Source organism: Canis aureus, chromosome 14 (assembly GCF_053574225.1).
Source record: "Canis aureus isolate CA01 chromosome 14, VMU_Caureus_v.1.0, whole genome shotgun sequence".
Classification (NCBI taxonomy): Eukaryota; Metazoa; Chordata; class Mammalia; order Carnivora; family Canidae; genus Canis; species Canis aureus.
This window is the reverse complement of record NC_135624.1, coordinates 9,919,788-9,945,488: the sequence shown is the minus strand read 5'-3', so window position 1 is coordinate 9,945,488 and position 25,701 is coordinate 9,919,788. Positions and strand designations below refer to the sequence as shown.

At 36.7% G+C, this 25,701-nt stretch overlaps 1 long non-coding RNA gene across 6 annotated transcripts in view; it reads right to left on the bottom strand.

The window, feature by feature from the left end:
* LOC144283155 (uncharacterized) overlaps positions 1–25,701 on the bottom strand; it is a 104,641-nt gene that overhangs the window by 66,953 nt on the left and 11,987 nt on the right. Inside the window, exon 1 of one of the 6 annotated variants that reach the window (XR_013351541.1) lies at positions 19,191–19,240. The exons of 4 other annotated variants lie outside the window; for them this stretch is intronic. This is a non-coding gene — a long non-coding RNA (uncharacterized LOC144283155). Of the gene's footprint in view, positions 1–19,190; positions 19,241–25,701 lie in introns of those variants that run through there. One more of the 6 variants, XR_013351538.1, reaches the window with a different exon arrangement.

The window sequence follows — 25,701 nt, the reverse complement described above, 5'->3', positions numbered from 1 at the left end:
CCTCAGGGACTTATTCTTTTCACAATTAAAACCTTCACATGATGGCCTCCTCTCCAGTGTTATTTAGTACTTATTTCTGTACATGAGGCTAGTTTAGTCCCTGATTCTTTTCTGTATTTCATGTTTCTTTTTCTTTTTTGTATTTCATGTTTCTATTCCAAAACTATACCCTATAATACTTTTAGGGCACTTGATAATTTTTGTGATGCTAGAATTATTAAAGGACAAAACAAGAAAGCATAGTCTTTATAATGTAGTTTATATTGTAGTAGTAGTATAGCTATACTGCCTATAAATATGATGTAATCTTTTGCATGGCTGAATCATGTTTGGATAAGTAAGATGCCTTTTGAAGTCCCCATCAAAATCTCTATGGATAAACTAAGTACATTTTCAAGGCAAGTCTTTAAAATATATGAACAATGCAATATAGTATTAATTTAGAAATATTTATAACAAAATGATAAAATATAAAAAGCAGCTTTTTAAACATATTTTTATTGTCTTGTATAAGCTGTGAAATTCATGCTTTAAAATACCATGTTTTTATAATACTGGTTTTCATAAAATAACAGTACATTTTAAAGCCTAAAATAGATTCTTCTCAATAGGAAATCTTTCTCATTCCAAACACATTACAAAATCAGGGATTTTCATATCCTCTACCTTCTAGTTAAAACTCCACGTATCTTGAACTTAAATACTCTCAGAAGTGCAATGCCCACTGTAGGTCATTGTCACTTAACTTTAATTAGGACAATAATCTGTGTGGTCAGGGAAGACATCTCTGAGAGGGTGACATTTGAACTGATAGTTGAATAATAACAAAGAGCCAGTTATATGGAGATCTTTGAAAAGATTGCACCAGAGCGGGGGGTTGGGGGAGGGAGACAGTAAAGACAAAGGTCCTGTGGCAGGTAAAATTTAATATGTTCGTGGAACTGAACAGCCATCCATAGTGACTGAAGCTTAGTGGACACACATAGCCCACAGTGAAGCTGGACAGGTAAGTCAGGGAGAGATAATGTAGATTCTCTGTGGAGTTTTCAGCTTCCTGAATTAAGCGTATAACAAATGGTGCTCAAGCCTTTGGCAAGTTCAAGCTCACAAGGTGGATAGAGTGGTGTACTCTGTCCTGTGCTCAGTGCTCCTAAATACAAGATTGGAAGTTGCCTGGCACTGATAGGGGTGAAGCAGAATTGGTTATTTCATTATACTTACAAGAGATATTTGATAGATTCTCCCTGCTGGAATAGCATTTTTTATGTCAGTCTAAAAACTTAAATGAATTGAGATGTCAAAATCCATGATATAAAACTTCTTGTTTTCTAGAGTATCCCCTCTAAACTACATATTGCTTACACTTATTTTTTTAATCAGACATTGATTGCAATAAACCTTTATTTCTGATTGAGGAATAAGCTAGCAAGTATTTCTGTGGGATATCTTTTCTTTTTTTAAAAAAGATTTTATTTATTTATTCATGAGAGACACAGAGAGAGAGAGGCAGAGACACAGGCAGAGGGAGAAGCAGGCTCCATGCAAGGAGCCCAACGCGGGACTCAATCCCAGGCCTCCAGGATCACACCCTGGGCCGAAGGCAGAGCCAAACCGCTGAGCCACCAGGACTGCCCTGGGATATCTTTTCTTAAATAAATTTGTAGCAGGTTGTACTGAGTCGTACTCTATCTGCAAATACTCTTCTGCAAAGCTGCAAAGGTTGCAACAGTCTAATTTGATTTTTTTTGTTTTATTTTAAAGAAGAAATCAATTCCTTTAGCCTGATATAGGACAGGATGTCATTTTGATTAGTGTCCCCATAGCTATGTTCAGGCTGTTTAATTTCAGTAAAGGATGGTCAGAATATATCTTCAGTTAGGAAATTTGACAGAACTCATAATGCTGTCATAGCAAAAGTAGCATTATTTTAAGGAGACTCTATCACCCTTTGACAACCTTACATTTCAATGTCTTAGCAAGACAGGCTGTTGGAAAATTGGGTAGATATACAACCAGGTTTAGGGGAATGGAAGCAAAAATGAGTCAGAAGGGTTAGTTTGGAAGGCAGGCTTTGTATCTTTTGATTGTATAAATAGGAACTAAGTATTGTATTAACTTCAGTTTTCTGACCTCAAAAATAGAGTTAATAGGGGTACCTGGGTGGCTCAGTTGCTTGAGCATCTGCCTCTTGGTTTTGGTTCAGGTTATGATCTCAGAGTCATGAGATGGAGCCTCGTGTTGGCCTCCACGCTCAGTGCAGAGTTGGCTTGGGGCTCTCTCTCCCTCTCTTTCTTCCCTCCCCCCATGCTTGCTCACTCTCTCTCCCTCAAATAAATAAATTGTAAAAATAGTTTTAATAAGGATAATTTAAATGTTGATGAACCATAAAAAACTACTTTACTAATTCTATGCAAAATAAATTTGGAAGCAAGAGTAAAGGTAGAATTTTTCAGAAAAGTTTGAATTTAGCAAAAAGAGATTCTTAAGGAATCATAAGGTTTACGTCTACTGATTGCCACACAAGATCAATTTTTCAGTGAGTACCCCACCAAAACACAATGTTCATATAGTTCCAAATAAAAATTTTATCAAACCTTCAAACAGCCAATAAATTGCAATGCTATTTAGATTGCTGCAAAGCATAATAAATAAATAAATAAATAAATAAATAAATAAATAAATAAACAAACAAAAACAACCTTCCAAAATATTTTTTAAAGTGAATATAACATTAATTAATCCCCAAGTGTGATAATGTTAGGTACAAAGAAATGGAAAAAAATCCTAAGTATAATACTAGAAAACAGAATATAACAGCACATCAAAAGAATAATACATCTTTTTTTAAAAAAGATTTTATTTATTTATTTATTCATGAGAGACACAGAGAGAGAGAGAGAGAGAGAGAGAGGCAGAGACACAGGCAGAGGGAGAAGCAGGTTCCATGCAGGGAGCCTGACGTGAGACTCAATCCCAGGTCTCCAGGATCACACCCTGGGCTGAAGGCAGCACTAAACCACTGGGCCACCAGGGATGCCCAAAAGAATAATACATCTTGAAACAGTGAGGTTAATTCTAAAATGCTGGGATGGTTCAATATTAATCTATTAAATTAGTCATATTGCAGATGAAAAAGATAAAAATATCTTAATCATCTCAATAGATATCGTAAAGTCATTTGACAAAGTTTAATAAAAGTTCTTGATAAAATGCTTAATACACAAAGAAAATACTGACTCTTCCTTAACATGATCTCTCTCTCAATCCAAAGGCCAATATTTTTAATGGCAAATGCCAGAGATATTTCCACTAAAATCATTATCAAAACAAGATCACTCTGTATCAAAGGTATTATTCAACATTGTTCTGGGGTTACAAAATAATAAAATCAGACAAAAGTAAAGCACTACAGGTAAGGAAATCATAAATGAGAATTAAAACTCTCAGTGTACGTAGATTGTAATACTTGAACAAAACACAAAAACAATTTTAAAACTGCTACATGAAGTAAGATACCTCAGTGAGGGGTGGTATATAGAACATACAAAGACAGACTAGAAATATCAGAAAGAGAAATTAAGACAACAATCCCACTTACAACTACATCAAAAAGAATAAAACACGTAGGAATAAATTCAATCAAGGAGATGAAAGACCTGTGCCATGAAAACTGTAAGACATTAATGAAAGAAACTGAAGATGATACAAATGGAAAGATAATCCATGCTCATGGAATCAATATTGTTAATATGTCCATACTACCCTTACAAATTCAATGCAATCTCTATCAAAATACCAATAGGGGCACCTGGGTGGCTCAGTCAGTTAAGCATCTGACTTCAGCTCAGGTCATGATCTCAGGGTCCTGGGATCATGCTCTGCATCAGGCTGCCTGCTCAGTAGAGAGTCTGCTTGCCCTCTCCTTGTGTCCCTCCCACCACTCCTGCTCTCTCTTTCTCTCAAATAAATAAATTAATATTTTTAAAATACCACATATACTTTTCACAGAACTAGAACAAATAATTCTAACATATGTATAGAACCAGAAAAGACCCCAAATGGCCAAAGAAATCTTGAGAAAGAAAAACAAAGCTGAAGGTATTCCGCTCCCAGATTTCAAATTATACTACAAAGCTATGGTAATCAAAAACAATATGGTGCTCGCACAAAAACTAACACATAGAGCAAAGGAACAGAATAGAAAGCCCAGAAATAAACCCATGCTTATCTGGTCAATTAATCTATAACAAAAGAGACAGGAATATATAGTGGTGAAAGACAGTCTCTTCAATCAACGGTGCTGAGAAAACTGAATAGCCACATACAAAAGAACGAAACTGAGTCACTTTTTATAGTATCTATAAAGACAAACTCAAAGACCTAAATGTTAGACGTAAAACTATAAAACTCGTAAAAGAAAACATAAGCAGTAATCTTGGGTACATTAGTCTTAGAATATTTTTTGGATATGTCTCCTCAGGCAAGGGAAATGAAACCAAAAATGAACAATTTGGACTACATCAAACTAAAAAGCTTTTGCACAGTAAAGGAACTTATCAGTAAAACAAAATGGCAACCTACTAAATAGTAGAACATTTTTGCAAATGGTATTTCTAAAAAGAGATTAATATCCAAAATATATAAAGAAGTCCTACAGTTCAACACCAAACCATCTGATTAAAAATAGGTGCAGAGGACCTTAATAGATATTTTTGCAAGAAAGACATACAGATAGCCAACAGACACATGAAAAGATGCTCAATATCATTCATCATCAGGGAAATGCAAATCAAAATGGCGGTGAGGTGTCACCTCACACCTGTCAGAATGGCTAGTATCAAAAAGGCAAAAGAGAGCAAGTGTTGGTGAAGATGAGAAGGGAGAGCCCTTGTGCGCTGTTGGTGGCAATGAAAATTGGCACAGCCACTATGAAAAATGTATGGAGGCTTCTCACAAAATTAAAAATTAAAAATTGAACAACCATTTGATCCAGCATTGCCGCTTTTGGATATTCAACTGAAGAAAATAAAAACACTAATTTGAAAAGATACTGGCAGCCTATGTTCATTGCAGCATTATTTATATTACCTTAGATGTAGAAATAACCTAAGTGTCCAACCATAGAAGAATGGATAAACATAAGCAGCATTTGTATATATGAGATATGTATATATAATGGAATATTACTCAGCCATAAAAAGAATGAAATCTTGCAATTTGCAGCAATGTGGATTGACCTAGAGGGTATTATGCTAAATGAAATAAGTCAGACAGAGAAAGAAAAATACTGTGAGATTTCACTTATGTGTAAAATCTAAAGAACAAAACACATTAACAAACAAAACAGAAGCATATTCATAAACACAGAATAAACTTGTGGAAAGGCGAAAGGGGTAGGGAGATGAGCAAATAGGTAAATGTGATTAAAAGGTACAAACTTCCCATTATAAAATAAATAAGTCACAGGGATGTAAAGTAGAGTACAACATAGTCAATAATATTGTAATACTTTATGCTGAGTGAAGTAAGTCAATTGGAGAAGGACAAACATATAGTTTTACTCATATGGGGAATATAAAAAAAATAGTGAAAGGGATTATAAGGGAAAGGAGGAGGACTGAGTGGGAAAAATCAGACAGGGAGACAGAACATGAGAGACTCCTAACTCTGGGAAACGAACAAGGAGTGGTGGGAAGGGAGGTGGGGGTGGGGCGGTGACTGGATGACGGGCATTGAAGGGAGCACTTGACAGGATGAGCACTGGGTGATATGCTATATGTTGGCAAATCGAACTACAATAAAAAATATACAAAAAAAATTGTAATGCTTTTTTATGGTGACAGTACCTAGACTTATTGTGGGATCTCTTGGTAATATATACAAATGTTGAACCCTGAAATTAATATAATATTGTATGTCAACTTCAATTAAAAGAAAACAATTTCAACTATAGTATATAGCTGACCTGAAGGAATTAGTAAACCTGCATATGTCATCATTACTATTAATTTGAAGTTTTAAAGGATTTTTATACTACTGTAAAGCAGAGCTTCCTAAGCACTGTGCTGATGATGGGCTTTAGGTACATCAATTATTCATTCCCCTACCTCTCAAAAAGGTCAGGTAGAGACCTGGTTATATGCAGATGCCTGCCAGTTACTATTCTGCACAAATCTTACATTTACCCCAGGGTGCTACAGAAATACTCATTATTTTAATGTGTACCATGACATAAAAAAATATTGGTAAGATTTATACAAAAGCAGCATAGTAGAACAGTTAAAAGCAGACTCTGATGCTAGAATATCCAGCTCCGCCCTTAACTAGATATGTAGCCTGGGGAAAACGATTTAATCTCAGTGCCTCAGTGTAAAATAGGGATAATAAAATTGTTTACTTCATATGATTACAGGAGAATTAAATGGGTTATTCTATGTAAAGCATCTAGTACAGTATCTGGCAGATAGAAAGTGCTCAATATTATTTTCCACTCAAATTTCAGCTGCCACAAATCTTGATGTTTCTGGAAACTTTTATTTCCAGATAATTTAAAAATACAAGTTAAATAACCTTTTCACAAATAAATTTGGCAATATATACTGGTAAAGACTTTTAAAATATTGTATTTTTAACTGACTTATAATTTCTTCTTTGGGAATTTATCCTAAATTCCTTATAAGCAGAAATGCTTACACGAAATTTGATACAAAGAAGTGAATTATAGCATTATTTGGAAAAGGAAAAGTTGGAAATGTGTGTGACCAAACCAATGTTTAAAAATATTCATGACAGAATTCTGGAAGCATTCAAAAATCATTTTTCAAAGAGCATTTAACTAGAGGCAATAATTAAGATATAAGGTTAACTATAAAAAGATAGACTCAAAGGGGTGCCTGGGTGCCTTAGTCCATCAAGCCTCTGCCTTGGGCTTAGGTCATGATCCCAGGGTCCTGGGATTTAGTCCTGTATTGGGCTCCCTGCTCAGTGGGGCGTCTGCTTCTCCCTACTTTTCTTCTTTTCCCTCCCCCTTCCCCCTGCTCCTGGACTATCTCGCTCTCTCTCAAATCTTAAAAAAAAAAAAAAAAAAGACAGACAGATTTAAAATTGTAAATACATAAAATTCTAAGTAGAAAGATATGTGTATGTGAATAGAAAAAATAAAAGGACTAAAATAGAAATATTAACAGAGAAAAGTATGACTTTGATATATTAGTATGATTTTGATAATATTAAAAATCATTAGCGTAAACCAGTAGAAGATTTAATAGAAAAAAGAATCATATGCAAAAGCAACAGAAAATATTAAAATGTCTAGGGGCTCAGTTGGTTAAGCGGCAGCCTGCAGCTCAGGTCATGATCCTGGGGTCCTGAGATTGAGCCCCATGTCTGGCTCCCCGCTTAGCGGAGTGTCTGCTTCTCCCTCTGCTCCTCCCCTTGCTCCTGCTCTCTCTCTTCTCTCTCTTTCTGTCAAATAAATAAATAAAATCTTTTTTTAAAAAAAAAGATTAAAATGTCTAGAAACAAACCTAAAAAATATTGAAGACCTATAACTTTAAATCATTTCTGAATGATACAAAAGAACATTTGGATAAACTGCAATCAATATAATAAAAATGAGATCCCAGTATAAATATAATGTGATCTCAATAAATTCATAAAGTTTTTTTAACCAGACAAATTAACCCTAACTTTCTTTATATTGAAAGATAAACAAACATGAATAGGTAAGAAAAGTCTGAAAAAGGAAGGGCAATGAGAGAAACTAGTCATATCATATATCAAAACATAATAAGCTCTCCATATTTAATACAATGTGACACAAATAAAACAAAAAATCAGAATATAAATCAAAATATATTCAGGAGTTCAGTATCTGATAAAAATGGCATCTCAAAGCAAGGAGGAAATAATGTTTTACCTGATAAATCATGTTAGCACAATTGGATAGTCTTCTAAAAATAAAAATTGAACCCATACTTCACATTATATACCAGAACAAATTCCAAATGGATTAATCACTTAAATGTAAAAAACAAAACCAGATATTACTATGGATGAACTAATTTATATCCTCAGGATGGTGAATAAATTTCAAAATGAGACTCAAAGTCTAAATTTCACAAGAGACAAGATTTAAAGATTTGATACATAACAGCAACAAATTTCTGCATAGCAAAACATAAAAGTCAAAAGAGGAATCAGAAATAGGTTAAAAATTTGTAGTCCATATCCAGATAGTAGCTAGTTTCCCTAACATAGAAAGAACTCAGAAATTAAGTCATAGAAGATTAACAGACCAGTAGAAAAAAAGAACTTAAAAGATGAACAGAGATTTCATAAGAAAATACAAAGACATAAAATATTTAAAATGTTCAATCTCACTTATCAGAAAAGAAATGCAAAAAAAAACCAAAACAAAACCCTATGCTATGGTGCTATTTTTCACCTGCTAAATAGGTAAAAATTCAAAAGTTTGCTGACACACTTCTATGAAAAGTCTGTGGGCTATAGATGCTTTAATACATTACTGGTGGGGGTACAAAGAAAATTTGGTAATATCTATCAAAACACAAATACATATTCCCTTTGATCTCGTAGTTCCATATGTAGAAATACATCTTACAAATATGCATATTTAAAGTGACTTAAGTCCACTGATATTCATTGTCCTATTGCTAATAATAGCAACAGATAGAAAAAACACTAAATATCCATCAATCTTGAACATTGGAAATAGATCATGGTGAAATAATAATAATTTACAAAAATCCCAGGGGCACCTGGTTGGCTCAGTTGGTTAAGCGTCTGCCTTTGGCTCAGGTCCTAGTCCCATGATCCTGGGATCAAGTCCTACCTCTGGCTCCCTGCTCAGCAGTGAGTCTGCTTCTCCCTCTCCCTCTGCCCGTCCCCCCAGTTGTGCATGTGCTCTCGCTCTCTCTCTCTTTTGCTCTCTCTCAAAAAAATAAATGAAATCTTTTTAAAAAATCTAATGCGGTTGAGCCTCAAATGAGACCTCATCGTCAATCACCTCCTTGGTGGAAGACCGAGCCATCCCATGGTTGGACTGCTGACCTACAGAAAACTGTGAAATGATGACAAATGTGGGTGGTTTAACCATACTATTGTCAGGCAGCAATAGAATCAAATATAGACAGGGAGCTTTACGAACCCAAAACTACAATCATTCCCCTTAACCATAATCTAGCATTTCACAGGCAAATGGCTCCTGAGCTTCCCTGATTTTACCTGGAGGGGACCTGGATCAGGGGTCTGAGCCAGGCATGTGTGAGAGAAACAAGAACACTTCCAACCGTCCCCTTTTTTTTCCTATTATAAAACAAAACAAAACAAAACAAAACAAAACAAAACAAAACAAAGCAAAATGATATTTTTTTACAAGCTTGACAGCTGCCTCCCCTCCCAGGTCAAATTTACTCCCCCCCACACACACACTAGCTAGAAAGAGCCTCTGTCCGCAGCTGTCACTCCAGCTTTCTTCATGTTCTCTCTCTAGTTCCTCTGGAAGTGATAAGGGGCAAAGGAACAAGCAGAGGAATCAGTTGACCATTTTAGGCTAAACTGGGACTTAGAAGCCCCACTCATATCACTTGTTCTTAGCCTGGAAATAACTTCACTTCATTCTTACTCTTGAATGATAGTTATACTGTTTAGAAAATTTTATATTGAGAGTTATTTCTGCCTCAGTATTTTGAAGATATTAACACACCATCTTTTGGTCTGTTGAGAAATCAGTCATGTGGAAATTATCATTCTTTTATAGCTTTAGCACCACCCTCTTGCCAGATCCACCCCCCTCAGCCCACTTCAGCTACTTTTAAGATCTTCTTTTTGTCTTTGATGTTTAACAGTTGCAATATGACATGTCTAGTGTGGATTTCCTTTATTATAATGACTGGCAGTTGTTAACCTGTCTTAAGTCAGGAGAATGAGATTTTGCATGGATTCTAGAAAATTCTGAGCCACTAACTTTTCAAATATTTCTTCTTTGACATATCTCTCTCCTGAAACTATAATCAAAAGTATATCAGATCTTATTATTTTTTTTTATATTTCTATATTTTCCATTCATGTATCTCATCCCAACTAGTTTCTTGAGGTTAATCTTTTTAAAAAGAAAAAAATAGATTTTATTTATTTGAAAGAGAGCAAGGCAGCCAAAAAGAGCTTGAGTGGAAGGGAGGGGCAAGAAGCAGGGGGAGAAGGAGACTCCCTGCTGAGTGGGGAGCCCAACCTGGAAAGATCCCAGGACCCCAAGATCTTGACCTGAGCCAAAGGTAACCACTTAACTGAGCCACTCAGGCACTCCTCTTTAGGTTTATCTTTAGTGTACAAATTTTTTTCTTCATCTCAGATTAATTTGCTAGGTAACTCATCTACTAAGTCTCCAATAGCAATTATTAATTTTTTTTCTTTTTCAGACTATTTTATTATTAAAGCTTCCTGGTTATTTGGCAGTCTTTTTTTTTTTTTCATGTATCATGCTGTCAATTTCTAGTTTGATTTTTTAAGATAAAAAACACCACTATTTTATGTTACATATTGTTATTTTAATTTATATAACTGCAGTTTTTGTGAAATTAATTCCATTTTTTAAATCATGCAATCAAGCTCCTTAGAACACTATTTTGCTCTTTTTTATACTTGGGTTTAAGATACCTTCTCCCAGAAAGTATTTGCATTTGCTTTTGCCAGGCACCTAGGATCAAATTTAAACTACTAACTCATGATGACTTTCAAGTACAGACATATGTATTTTCTATTTCTTCTTCACCCAGAGTCAAAATAAAACAAGCAGGTAGTTTCACCGTCTTGTAATTTCCCCCTGTCCTCACTGAGGGGCATCGTGTGTGTGTGTGTGTGTGTGTGTGTGTGTGTGTGTTTTCAAGATTCTTTGATCTGAACTCCCAAGTTATAATAAATACAGTATATTGTGTTTTTCTTCCTTTGGAGCAAGGCTTGAATAATTCCCAGCTCTGGACAACCAGGAATCTACAGGTGCTGCCAGGAGAGTAACACCTTCAGCTACCTCTTTCTCTCTGGATTTGATAAACTGAGGAATATTAAAATGTTTAAGACCTTATTTGAGCATGTATAGATTCTAATCAGGCAGTGCCAAACCAGAAATGGTTAGAGGTGCTATGCTGACAAAAGGTGGGGTGCATGTGTGTGGGGGAGACTTATATGGAAAAAAAAACACAGAAATAAAGAAAGGAAAATATTTGACTGATTACAGTTTCAAGTTTAGTTGGCTATTTGTAACTGGTTATCCTTAGCGTTTTGATTTCATAACCTTGAGGCATTTACAGGCTTAGATTTTGGTTTTCTTACATAGGCCACCTCAGCATTAGAGATACCTCCATCTAATAGCTTGCTTAATTAAATTAGCAGTGCATATCATTAAATCCCCGTGTTAACTGTTTCCTTACTTCATAAAATACTTGTTGAGAAGACACCATGTGCCAGATACTCTAATAGACCATAGACACATAGAGCCGCTGGAGACTCTGTGGAGCTTATTGTGCAGTGCGCAAGAAAGATAGGTTGGCAACAATAATAATTCAATGTGAGAAGTTAATATAGGGTTTGGGCAGTACAGGATGCTCTAGGAGTATGTAAAAAGGGCATTGATCCATAACTCAAGAGTTGGTTAGAAAACTTTCCTGAGGAAATACATGTAACACAGGAACATTCAAGAAAGAGTGGTGGGGACGCCTGGGTGGCTCAGCAGTTGAGCATCTGCCTTCATCTCAGGGCGTGATCCCGGGGTCCTGGGCACCTTGGCTTATGTCTCTGCCCCTCTCTCTTTGTCTCTCACGAATAAATAAATAAACTCTTTAAAAAAAAAAAAAGAGCAGTGTTTTCACGGAGAAGAAAGGCATGAGGGAGACACTGGGTTAGGTGTTTGGAACAATGCATTTCCCTTAAAACTTTGTCTTCCATTTTTTAGCCTTCCTTGACTGCTATGCTCACAGAATGTCTCTTCTCACTTCGTACGATCCCTTTCTGAGATCTTCTATGTGTGACTTTCTCCTTGAGAAGGATAGGCAAGAAAATTAGAGGAAAAAAAACGCAGCCTCTTGTTATTTAATAGCATTTGAGTTCATCTGTCCTAGTTTCTGCAGTCTTACTCGGCTTTGCCCACTGATGTGATCATACTGCTCTCTGGAGGAGCAAGTTAGCAATGGTTTTTAAGTATGTAAAAAAAAAAAAAAATTGAGACCTCAAAAAATAAGCAGTTATCAAGTGATGAAAAGACATGGAGGCACCTTAAATGCATAATTACTGAATGAAGTCAATCTGAAAAGGCTAAATACAATATGATTCCAATCCTATGACATTTTGAAAAAGACAAAACTATGGAGACTATAAAAGATCAGGGACTGCCAGGGGTTGGAGCTGGGGGCTGGCGGAGACATAAGACCAGGCCAACCACAGAGGGTTTTTAAGACAGTGGAACCATTCTATGTGATATTATAAATATGATGGATATATGTCATTATCTATTTGTCCAAATCCATAGAATGTGAAACACCAAGAGTGAACCCTAAGATATACTATGGACTTTGAGTGATTATGATGTGTTAATGTAGGTTCATCCTGGATGAAGAAAAAAAAAAAGTACCATTCTGGTGAGGGTGGTGATGATGGGGGAAGCTAAACATATGTAGGGATGGGGGAGTATATGGGAAATTTCTGCACCTCCCTCTTAGTTCTGTGAGGAGTCTACACTGCTCTTAAAAAAAAAAAAAAAAACTCGGGGATCCCTGGGTGGCGCAGCGGTTTGGCGCCTGCCTTTGGCCCAGGGCGCAATCCTGGAGACCTGGGATCGAATCCCACGTCGGGCTCCCGGTGCATGGAGCCTGCTTCTCCCTCTGCCTGTATCTCTGCCTCTATCTCTGTGTGTGACTATCATAAATAAATTTTTTAAAAAAACTCTTAAATTGATTTATCTAAAATGTAAGTGGAGTTTGGATGCAGAGAAGAGAAGCATAATTGTATTAGGTCAAACATCATGATCTAATTAGCTATCCAAAATTGGATTCTGAGAAGTGCGAATACCTCACTTTTCCTGATATTAAGAAAAGTTGCCTTAATTTTTTTTTTTTTTTTTTTTAGATTTTTCATAGACCTTAAAGAGATAGCATTTGGAGGTATTGCAAGACTGGGTAGAAAAGGGAAATTTCTGACATACCCAAGTGTAGGGAAATTTTTTTTTTTATTTAAAGCTCATCAGGTCTTTTAATTTCTCTCATTTTCTAAACTTAATTTTTTTAGAGTATTTATTTATTTATTTATTTGAGAGAGAGAGAGAAAGCACAAGCTGGAGGACAGGCAGAGGGAGGAGAAGCTGACTCCCCACTGAGCAGGGAGCCTGATCTGGGATCATGACCTGAGCCGAAGGCAGAGGATTAACAGACTGAGCCACCCAGGTACCCCTCATTTTCTAAACTTCTTTTAGAGTAAAGGTTAGAAAGGATGGGGTAAAATAAATTATTTCATTTTGAAGCTTGTAAATCTTATTATTTTGTGTTGAAGCCAAACTATATGTCCAAAATTTAATAAATATTCATTTTTGATTTTGTGTTGGCAAAAACAAAGAATTGAAGTAATATGTTTATAATTCATTCTTTCTCATTTTAAAACAAAGATTTTTAAGACTAAAAGAGCTAGCCTAAAAATATGAATTTTCAAGTTTTCAGCAAATAGCTGGTAATTGGAGAAGGCTAAGTAGCTCCAGATCCTAAATGATATTCACTGTATTAGATACAAGTAGTTTAGGTACCAGACTGCAAACAATAGGCAAAAAATAAAAGTCCAAAGATTATTTGATTAAAAGTTACAAAAACATTAATTTCTGAAATGCCAGTGCACAGGAGAGTTAAATGCTCTTTGGTTCACTCCATAAATTTTATCTTCCGTGTGAAAGTTTATTACATTGAGGTTCTGTTCTTTTTTAATTACTAGAGAAACTATGTTTTTCTTTTAAAGATTTTGTATTTATTTGAGAGAGAGAGAAAAAGAAAGAGGGGCAGAGGAAGAGGAAGAAGCCGACTCTCTGTAGAGCAAGGAGCTTGATACAGGGCTCAATCCCAGGACCCTGAGATCATGTCCTGAGTAGAAGGGAAACACTTAACTGACTGAGCCACCCAGGTGCCCTGAAACAAACTGTTTTACAGAAATTTTGCAACAGATGATGGTCCTAGAGCATTTGAGGACCAAAAATGAGATGAAATGGGGCAGTATTTTCACATAAATGGTCATATATCCTACTCATCTCTCCAGATTCATGATTCAAGTGTTGCTAAGAGGCATATCCAGTTATGAAGCACATGGTCAAAATGACAACGTATGCAAACTATCTGCTAGTATTAAGGAATAAACTAAGAAAGCTGAAGGGCAAATACAAAGTAGTGTATTCTTGGGATCAGATTATTTGTAGCTTTGATTATCACTTCTCTGTCAGTAGATGAAGACTAAATATTCTTCAAGTTAAAGTAAATCATTTATATAAAGAGTTACAATGCCTCAAACTTTTAAGCCAAAAAGCAATCATTCAAGGTATCACAGTAGTGACTGCAAAATCTGTTTGAGTGATTCCATCCACCGTGTGCTCCCATTCCATCTGTGGTCAAAGTCCAGCTAATAACTGAAAAGAATATAAACAGAACACAACAAATATAAACAGAACACAAACTCTAAGTGCAGAAGCTTCATGGGTAGACTAATGATACATTTGTGATAGTTCTATGTGCTCAAACATCAAGGTACCCACATCTGAAAAAAAAAAAAAAGATTGGCAAAATAAAGTACTGCCAGAGGATAAAAGCCAGTATGGCAAAATATGAAGAAAATGTGTCGTAATAGGGCAGCCCTGGTGGCTCAGCGGTTTAGTGCAGCCTTCAGCCCAGGGCCTGATCCTGGAGACCTGAGATTGAGTCCCATGTCGGGCTCCCTGCATGGAGCCTGCTTCTGCCTCTGTCTGTGTCTCTACCTCTTTCTCTCTCTCTCTCTGTCTCTCATGAATAAATAAATAAAATCTAAAAAAATAAAAAAATAAAATGTATCGTAATAGGAAATAGATGAAGGAAGCAAAGGAAATTCATTCATTTAACAACATTCATTCAATTAATGTCCCAGACACTGGTCTAGGACTGGAGTTTATGGTTATAAATGAAACAAGTGAGAATTACTGTCCTCATGGAGTTTATATTCTACCAGAGAAAACAAATTACAAACATGATAAATGATTAAAATTTCCAGAAGGCCCTTCTGTCCAAAAATTTCTCCATCTCTGAAATGCCATAGTATCCCAAATTTTGGTGCAGTGGGGAGGCTTGAGTTAAGTGCAGTATACGGTGAAAAAAAAAAAAAAAAAGAGGAAAGGATTCTGGAAAAGGCAAGACTATGGAGACAGTAAAAAGACCAGTGGTTACCAGGGGTTAGAGGTGGGGGACAGGAAGGATGGGAGGGTGGAAAACAGAGCATTTTCAAGGCAGTGAAAAGTCTCTGTGTGAAACTCTGATAGTAGAGACATGTGATTATACATTTGTCCAAACCCATAGGATATACAACACCAAGAGTGAACCCTAAACTGTGGACTTTGGGTGATAATGATAGGTCGATGTAGGTTCATCAATTATAACCAATGTATACTCTGGTGTGGGATGTCAATACAGAGGGAGACTATGCACGAGTGGAGGCAGGAAACCTCTGTATCCTTCACTCAATTCTTCTGTGACCCTAAAACTGCTATAAAAAAAAACAGTTTTTAACAAAATAGCACTTAGAGGTAATTTTTTAAAATTACTGGATGTATCCAAAAAACAAACACAAAAGAGGAAGAGATAAAGCTAGGATAATGGGAAACTAGCTGGAAACAGGAGTTATTAACTGAATACTTGGTGGGCAACAAGATGTTGGAAAGAAATGTAGAAAGGCAAACTATCTAATTAGATTTTCCCCCGGGTTGTTGCAGGGCACAGAAAGTCATACTTAAATACAATAGAGCTTTATTATATGCAAGTTCAAGAAGCAGTATGGTATTACAAAGAATCAAATAGTACTTGTACAAAGTCCATGGGCATTGACATCATTCTAAAGAATTTAAATCCCACTTTGACCTAAATAAATAAATAAATAAATAAATAAATAAATAAATCCCACTTTGATCATTTACCACTTGGGTAAATTTTGGAAAAGGCAAACTTAAATTGTTTGGATGATAGTTCAATCATTTATAAAAATATGACTGCAATACTTAAGATTGTTGAGGCCATTAAAGGAAAAAAAAATATATATATATATATATCTCGACTGGAATTTGAAAGCAATGACCATCAACTTCTCACATATGGTTCAACACTAGATTGTTGGTTTTTTGGATCTGTACAAATACCATTGAGTGTATCAATGTAGAGTCTATTGGATTCTATGTTCATAAAGTACTCACCCACTTAATGACATAATTCCCCTGTAGATTTTCATCATTGAAAACAATATATTTTGAGACTTAGAGAACTCAGCTCTGCTCTAACCACAAAAGCATTTTGAGGAAAGTGAAAGTCAACAAAAGAGAAGACAGGCAGTGACAAATGTATTCCTCAACAACAATAATTGAGTCTGTTCTTCAACTCCCCACAAATTAAGAGTCACCATTAAGTATAGAAATAAGGAGGAGGGGGGATCCCTGGGTGGCTCAGTGGTTTAGCGCCTGCCTTTGGCCCAGGGCGCGGTCCTGGAATCCCGGGATCGAGTCCCACGTCGGGCTCCAGACATGGGAGCCTGCTTTTCCCTCCTCCTGTGTCTCTGCTTCTCTCTCTGTCTCTGTCTGTCTCCCTCTCTCTCTCTCTCTCTCTCATGAATAAATAAATAAGTCTTTAAAAAAAAAAGAAATGAGGAGGATAAAAAACCTCTCAGGCTGAATTTGGATTTATATTTTCATGTGTCATCTAAATAGAACTCTTCTTGTTTCCAATGGAATGAATTTAGCTTTGGATACTGTCGTTCATTTCCAGTGAGGTATTACAAATACTTGAACCAGTAAGTTTGAATCCATTAAAAAAGATTAGCATTTTTTTAAGATTTTATTTATTTATTTATTCATAAGAGAGAGAGAGAGAGAGAGAGAAAAGCAGAGACACAGGCAGAGGGAGAAGCAGGCGCCATGCAGAGAGCCCGACGTGGGACTCAATCCGAGGACTCCAGGATCACGCCCTGGGCGGAAGGCAGGCGCCAAACCACCGAGCCACCCAGGGATCCCAAGGATTAGCATTTTTGTACACTTTTATTAAAAAGTTATTTATCACTTACCTTTGATAACATCCACTTAGAAAAAAAAAATACTTATTTACATATTTGTTTTCATTAGGTAAAGAGTTCCTTCATCTCTTTTTTGTATTTCTTGTAAGCCACAGATTCACAATATGTTACATTTTCTCATTTGTTGCATTACTTATGAAAGAGAAGGTAAGGGATAAAGGAATTTGTTAGCTAAGTTGTGCTCTTTTGGCTTGCTCTAACTAGACATCCAAACTGTAGAAAAATACAGCAGAGTCTTGCCTAAATTGTGTCTACGTTGACATCATTTTTCTTCTCAAGGAGAAATTATTGTTAAAAATGAGAAATCAGACCTCTCAGTACATTCTGATAGCGTCTCACATATAGATAAACTTGGTAAACATTAGATTAATATAAACATGAATGAACCAGAAGGCTTAAATCTGTTAATTAAGATGGCACCTTTCTGCAAGAATTATTTCTATAAATCAGAAACCATTTAAAATTCAGAACCATGAGAAAATTGATATGTTTCATTAAGCTGAATTATCAAATAAATGAAGCTTACCACTTACAATCCTAAATGTTGTTTTAATGGGAACATTTCTAAAATGTACGCACACTACTCAAACTGAGATTCATCCCCTTGAACAGCAATGCCTGTCTTGTGCTATTATACAATGAAGCTCCCAGGGTGAATCCAACTGGCAGTATTTAAACGGCCATGTAGCATAGGATTTGAAGTTTCTTGCCACTAATTTTTAGATTTTATTTTTGTTTTCTCCCTCAGTCTCAGGTTGAAAGCACTTCCCTTTTGTTGCATCAAGATATCTATCTCTAGGACCTTTTGTTTGTTCTTTCATTCTTGATTGCATGTTACAGTTTTGGAGTTCATAAACCAGATCATTTAGTACTTCCGATTCACGGGGGCAATGTCATGGGGATTTCCATCAATGATGTGTATGAACTCTTAGGATATCACTTGGTGACTCCCAAGTCCTTTTGATCATTTTTTGAGTCCTTGGCCTATCTAGACAGTTGGACTGCCAAACTGACCACAATAATTTAGATATCACCCGAATCCTATCATGCAGCTGCTGCTAACAAGCAAGACTTACTCATTGGCATCTCTTTTTTCCCCCTAAACCAGAACCCTCTGTTTCAATCAACAACAATCTTCTCTTCTAAGCCTATCTAAAACACATCTATCTGATCCTTCATAAAAAGTTCCTAACACACAGACTTCTCAAATATGTGTTCTAATGTGAGTTTGAGGCTCCTGGGTAAATATATAGTGCTCTAGAGAATATATCTTCGTAAAAAATAAAAATTAATGTAGTAATAGTTCCTAAAGCATTAATGCTTCCAACCACTCTGGAAAATGAGTTTATTTAATGATATTTTATAAATGAGGAAATTGAGAGTTGGAGAATTATAGGAAAGTATTTTGCCTGAAGTCATATGGCTAGAAAACAGTGAAGTAAGAGTAAAAATTTCATTTTGTCTCTCATAAGAGACCATGCCTTCTCTCGTGCTCCATAGTCTGTATTTTAATGCAAGTTTTACAAATATCTTTTAGTTATTTTAGTATATGATTTTCCCTAAAAGCATCTCAACAGAGGGGCATAAATGAAAAGTTTTAAAGTAGAAGCAACTCCAATGACAACCCAAGCGGACGTTATTTAAAGATGAAGACCCTATCTAAATAGAGAACCAGCAGAGGCTGAACCTACAACTGGCATTTCCTTAAGCCCATGCATGATGTGCCATGAGTAGTCCATTCAACAACATTTGAGAAAGTAAGAGACTTACTCTGGGTCACACATGAGACCTACACACCCAGTAGTTATCACTATGTACAAAAAAACAGCATGAACGATGATGTCCCTTACCTTGGCACTGAAACAGCTAAAATCCAAAAATTTTCACTTCCGGAAAATTTTGGCATTCCTGCGACAACAGTATCTTGCTTCTCCAGGCAAGCTGAAAATGTTGAAGTGCTGTTACAGTTGTGCCATCTGCTGGTAATTATGTGGAATACACAAATCAGTTGACAACAGATTTTTCCAAGTGACCATTTTCTTTCTTTCTTTTTTAAGATTTTATTTATTTATGAGAGGCACAGACATAGGCAGAGGGAGAAGCAGGCTCCCTGCAGGGAGCCCATTGAAGGACTCCATCCTAGGACCCCAGGATCATTACCTGAACCAAAGTCAGATGCTCAACCACTGAGTCTCCCAGACATCCAATGACCATTTTCTTTACATTAACTTGGTAGATGGGCCTTATTTATAGGCTCCAAAGTGTACAGTAATATAAGCATGGATACCGACGATACAAAGAGTGAAATTGGGGGAATCAATGAGCTACTAAAAACTAGAAAGTATGCCTATTGGTTCAGGGCCAACTCACAAACTTCTGCAATGACATTAAAAAAATTCAATGAAGCCTAGGGCCCAAAAACATAAATAAATTTTTAAAAATGAATAACCATGTAAAAATGAAACTTCTGTATGACAGTTATTGATACAATACACAAATAGAACTCTTTTAATCAGAATAGGCAGGCAGTAGTTTACAGTTCACTACCACATCTCCAGTTTCCAATAATCCACTCATCCAATATTTACTTAAAAACTCATTCAACCAGTATCTATTGGGTACCTGCTTTGTTCTAGGACTTATTCTATGAACTGGAAATACAGTTGTGAACAAAACAAGTTCTTTCCCTAAAAGAGCTCACATTCTAGATGGAGTGAGTGGGAGGAGGGGAGAGAAAAATCAAATGAGTAGATATGCTTCAGGTGGTGATAAGTGATATGAAGATGGACAAGCAGACAAGAGTGTAGAGTCAGGAGGACACAGAGAATCAGGAAAGTGCTATCTCGCAAGGGAGATAGTGTGGAGGTATACGAGGGAGCCATGCAGGAGGGGAAGAGTGTGCTAGGCAGAGAAAACAGCAAAAAACAAAGGCCTTGAAACAGGTGCAAGCTTGTCTATTTGAGGAACATTAAGTAAGGTTATGTCCATGTAGTGAATTGAATGAAAGAAATGGTGGTAGGGCATGAAGTGGCCTGACAGTGAGGACCCAGACTCCATGGGGTCTTTAGGTCATGGTAAGAAACTGGATTTTCCTCTGAATGAGAAAGAAAGCCATCAGAAGGCTTTGAGACAAAGAAGTGTGAGGGGGAGACAGCTATTAGCCATAGTGACAGCAGTTTTGTCACACAGGAATGTATTCAGGAATACCGTTAGGCAGAGGAACATCTCTTAAAACTGTCCTTCTAGATGTTGTGATCCTGAAGCTGGTAACTCATCCCAGCCATTTTTTTCCTGAATGTTCTTCCCCTTATTAGGCTTGGCTAGAAGGCTGCCCTGTTATGATTCATCTATAGATCTTAGGAAAGTTAACTTGGATCATTTCTTCATCACTATCTCAATATTATCAGACTTAGCATCTTGCTTTTCACAGGAATATACACTGATATTCTCATGCCTTGACCTTTAAAGCAAAATTAAAGTAATACAACATGAATTAATGTAGGTCGTAAGCCAGCATGACACATTGAAGATAAATGCTCAACAAAGAATGGAAAAAGAAAAGTTTGGTACAATCTGAACTATTATAAATTCCTGCAAAAATGCATGCCTCACAAGCATCATATAAATATAAATACATATACATATATTTAAATATTTTGCTTATTTATTTATTGAGAGAGAGAATATGTGTACAAGTGGGGGGAGGGACAGACGGAGAGAGAAAATCTCAAGCAGACTACGTGCTGAGTACACCCAATACCAGGGTCCATGCCATGACCCTGAGATCATGACCTGAGCCTATATAAAGAGTGGGACTCTCAATCAACTGAGCCATCCAGGTGCCCCAGCATCTTATATTTTATATACCTAAAATCGAACTCATGTTATTGACTCCTAGCAACCAAACTTGCTCTTCTCACTATAATCTATTTTAGTAAATGACACCACCTCATACCCACTTGCATATGTCTGAAAACTTGGAGTCTTTCTTGACACCTACTTCTCTCATATCCTATATCCTTAATCAATCACCAAGTACTACTGATTCCATAAATTATTTCTATCTCCTCTGACCCTTTACCATAATCTATATCCAAGCCACAATTATTGCTCATCTGAACACTATACTGATTCATATGTGATTTCCCCTTATGGTTCAGTCTATCCATACCCCATTCACTTGACTGTCTACCCACAGTCAAAATTCTCTATTAAAAAATTATGCTTCTTCTTCCCTGTTTAAAATTCTTAGTAGCTTCCCACTATCCTTAGAAAAACATTCAAAATTTCTTAGAATTGTCTCTTCCAAACTACACATCCATACACAGAGGATATTGGGTGATCCAGTGTGATCCAAGTGAGTACCCTCGACTTGTGAAAAGGTACATGCCTGCTTATATGCTACAAAATCATACAGCCCATTAAATCTACAAACTCCTGTCCTAATAAATCTACACCTTCTCTTGATTTCCAAATTTTCTCAAACATTTAATTTTTTCAAAAATATCCTGAGAACGTCAACCAGTATCAAAGGGAAATTATTTTAAATATAACATTGTTAAACAAAATACCTAGCTACTCAACCATTTTCTTTACAGCTTCCTTCCAAAGACTGTGGGCCCTAAATCTCTCACAGTGTACTTTTTCAAATGTGACCCAAGTACAACTAAATCTGAAGAGAGAGGCGGAGTCAGTTTTCATCAGTCCCTCACTGGCTTTTATGACAGCATCAAATTGATGAATTATAAGTAATCATAGCATGTGTTGAACACCACCCAGGTCATTAGTTTGCTATCTAGTTGTCAATAAAAATCATAAACCAAAGAAGGATAACTATTACAAAAGAAAAGGGAAAAGCTGTTAACATAAATAAATCTCCCACATAATCAAATATGAAAACAGATGTAGCTAAGGATCTTGAGTAGACTGATTACCATATGACTATAGGCAAGTTATTTAATCTCTCTGAAATTCAATATCTTTATTTAAAGGTAGGCCATTTATGCTGGGAAAATTGGACATCCACATGCAGAAGAATGAAACTAGACCATTCTCTTATACCATACACAAAGATAAATTCAAAATGGATGAAAGAACTAAATGTGAGACAAGATTCCATCAAAATCATACAGGAGAACACAGGCAACACCCTTTTTGAACTTGGCCACAGCAACTTCTTGCAAGATACATCCATGAAGGCAAGAGAAACAAAAGCAAAAATGAACTATTGGGACTTCATCAAGATAAGAAGCTTTTGCACAGCAAAGGATACAGTTAACGAAACTAAAAGACAACCTACAGAATGGGAGAAGATATTTGCAAATGACATATCAGATAAAGGGTTGGTTTCCAAGCCCTATAAAGAACTTATTAAACTCAACAGCAAAGAAACAATCCAATCATGAAATGGGCAAAAGACATGAACAGAAGTCTCACAGAGGAAGACATAGGCCAACAAGCCCATGAGAAAATGCTCTGCATCACTTGCCATCAGGGAAATACAAATCAAAACCACAATGAGATACCACCTCACACCAGTGAGAATGGGGAAAATTAACAAGGCAGGAAACAACAAATGTTGGAGAGGATGTGGAGAAAGGAGAACCCTCCTGCACTGTTGGTGGGAATGTGAACTGGTGCAGTCACTCTGGAAAACTGTGTGGAGGTTCTGCAAAGAGCTAAAAATAGACCTGCCCAATGACCCAGCAATTGCACTGCTGGGGATTTACCCCAAAGATACAGATGCAATGAAGGGCAGGACACCTGCACCCCGATGTTTCTAGCAGCAATGGCCACAATAGCCAAACTGTGGAAGGAGCCTCGGGGTCCATCGAAAGATGAATGGATGAAGAAGATGTGGTTTATGTATACAATGGAATATTCCTCAGCCATTAGAAACGACAAATACCCACCATTTGCTTCAACGTGGATGGAACTGGAGGGTATTATGCTGAGTGAAATAAGTCGATCGGAGAAGGACAAACATTGTATGGTCTCATTCATTTGAGGAATATAAAGGATAGTGAAAGGGAATAGAGGGGAAAGGAGAAAAGATGAGTGGGAAATATCAGAAAGGGAGACAGAACATGAGAGACTCCTAACTCTGGGAAACGAACTAGGGGTGGTGGAAGGGGAGGTGGGCAGGGGGTGGGGGTGACTGGGTGACGGGCACTGAGCGGGGCACTTGATGGGATGAGCACTGGGTGTTATTCTAGATGTTGACAAATTGAACACCAATAAAAAATAAATTTATAAAAAATAAGGCCATGTAGAAAGAAATAAAAACTCTATAGGATTAAAAAATAAACAAACTATATACGTAAAGCAAATGAGAGGGATCCCTGGGTGGCGCAGCGGTTTGGCGCCTGCCTTTGGCCCAGGGCGCGATCCCGGAGACCCGGGATCGAATCCCACGTCGGGCTCCCGGTGCATGGAGCCTGCTTCTCCCTCTGCCTATGTCTCTGCCTCTCTCTCTCTCTCTCTCTCTGTGACTATCATAAATAAATAAAAATTTAAAAAAAATTAAAAAAAAAAAGCAAATGAGAATTGGCAAGAATTAAGCAAGTGTTAAACCTCATATCCAATCACATTTATATCTGACATAATAAAATCTTAGATTTTGCAAATTAATGACTTTCTTAAAAGAACAATACTATAAATTAAAGGCATTTTCCCCTTGTAATATTGAAAAACCACTGGCTTTAGAATAATTTTAGTAAGAACTGACCTAAAAGGAAATCTAGTGATTAACTGTGAATATCATTAGCTGAACTATTGCTGCTACTTCCTGGGTAGAGTCGATCACAGGAGCTTGTCTACACTGAAGGGGCTGTGGACCATGTAGAATTCACTGGGTAAGAAGAGAATTATGCACCATATGTGCACTGTACGATCAGCTGTTTTGTCCTGTCATTTGTCTCCAGCTGAGGACTCAGCCAATAGTCAGCAACAAGCATGAGATATCTGAATGCATATCCTTCCAAATGATTCTATTACCCAATCATTAAGAACCCCCAATTTCTTAGTCTTTGAAGATGAGGCCCTAGACATCATGAAGCAGAGTCATCCCTCTATTCTTGTGCCCTGAATTCCTTTCCCACAGAATATGTGAATATAATAAAGCAGTTGTAAACCAGTAAAACAACTAGACCAATCTGCTTTAGGACACTTGTTAGGGAATAGTAAGTGGTAGAGAAACGTGGAGCCTGGAAGTAGGGAGCCTTCATGATAAAAACATGGCCTTGGCTTTAACACCAGGCTAGATGGGATCTGACTAGACCTTTAGGAGACCATTTGTAAAGCTGAAAATACCTCAGGGAGACAGTTAAAGGATGGGCAGACAGAAGAAAGTGTTATTGGACATTGGAGGAAAGAAGATGCTTGCTGTGAAGTGTTAGAGAGTTTAGCAAAACTGTCGCCTTTGGTAACATAGAAAATAGCAGAAAAAGTAACATTTGAATTAGAAGTCTGGGACATGTGGGTTATGCATATAGCAATGTACAATCACTTGTAAATAAATCATAATGACTCATAAAGACCTTTAATTACTGCCTGTGGGCTGTTTCTGAAGCCTTTCAGCTGTGAGTTTTTAAATATTTTATTTGAATTCAATTTGCCAACATATAGTATAACACCCAGTGCTCATTTCATCATGTGCTCTCCTTACTGACCGTCACCCAGCTACCTCATCCCCCCACCTTCCTCCCCTTTTGCAACCCTTTGTTACCCAGAGTTAGAAGTCTCTCATGATTTATCTTTCTCTCTAATTTTTCCCCACTCATCAACTGTGACTTTTGAGTTTAATCTTTTGAGGTCTTTTTTCTGTTTGTTTGTTTTTTTAAACATTTACTCATTTCAGAGAGAGAGTGCACATGTGCACATGAATAGAGAGAAGGGGCAGAGGGAGAAGGCTCCACACTCAGGGCAGAGCCCCCTACAGGGCTCAATCCCACAACCCTGAGATCATGACCTAAACCAAAATCAAGAGTTGGTTGTTTAACTGAATGAGCCACCCAGGGACCCCTGTCTTAAGATCTTTTCAATCTCTATTCCACTAAGTCTTACAGGCATTGTTAGTGGCATTTCATCTATGCATTGATATACCAAAGTTAATATTAATAACTAAGAAATTGAAGAACATAATTTATTGGCATTTTTGTAGTAATCACAAGACCAAAGGAAGGACATACACAAATGTGTTCTTTGTTAAATAATGGTAACAAATAATGTTTATATAAGGCTTTAAATTGACAATAAGTATTGCCATATATAATCTCGCTTGGTTTTCTTCGTTACCCTGTTAAGTAGTTGTCATTCCATTTCTTTATGTGAAAATTATCCACAATAAGTTATTTGCCCAAA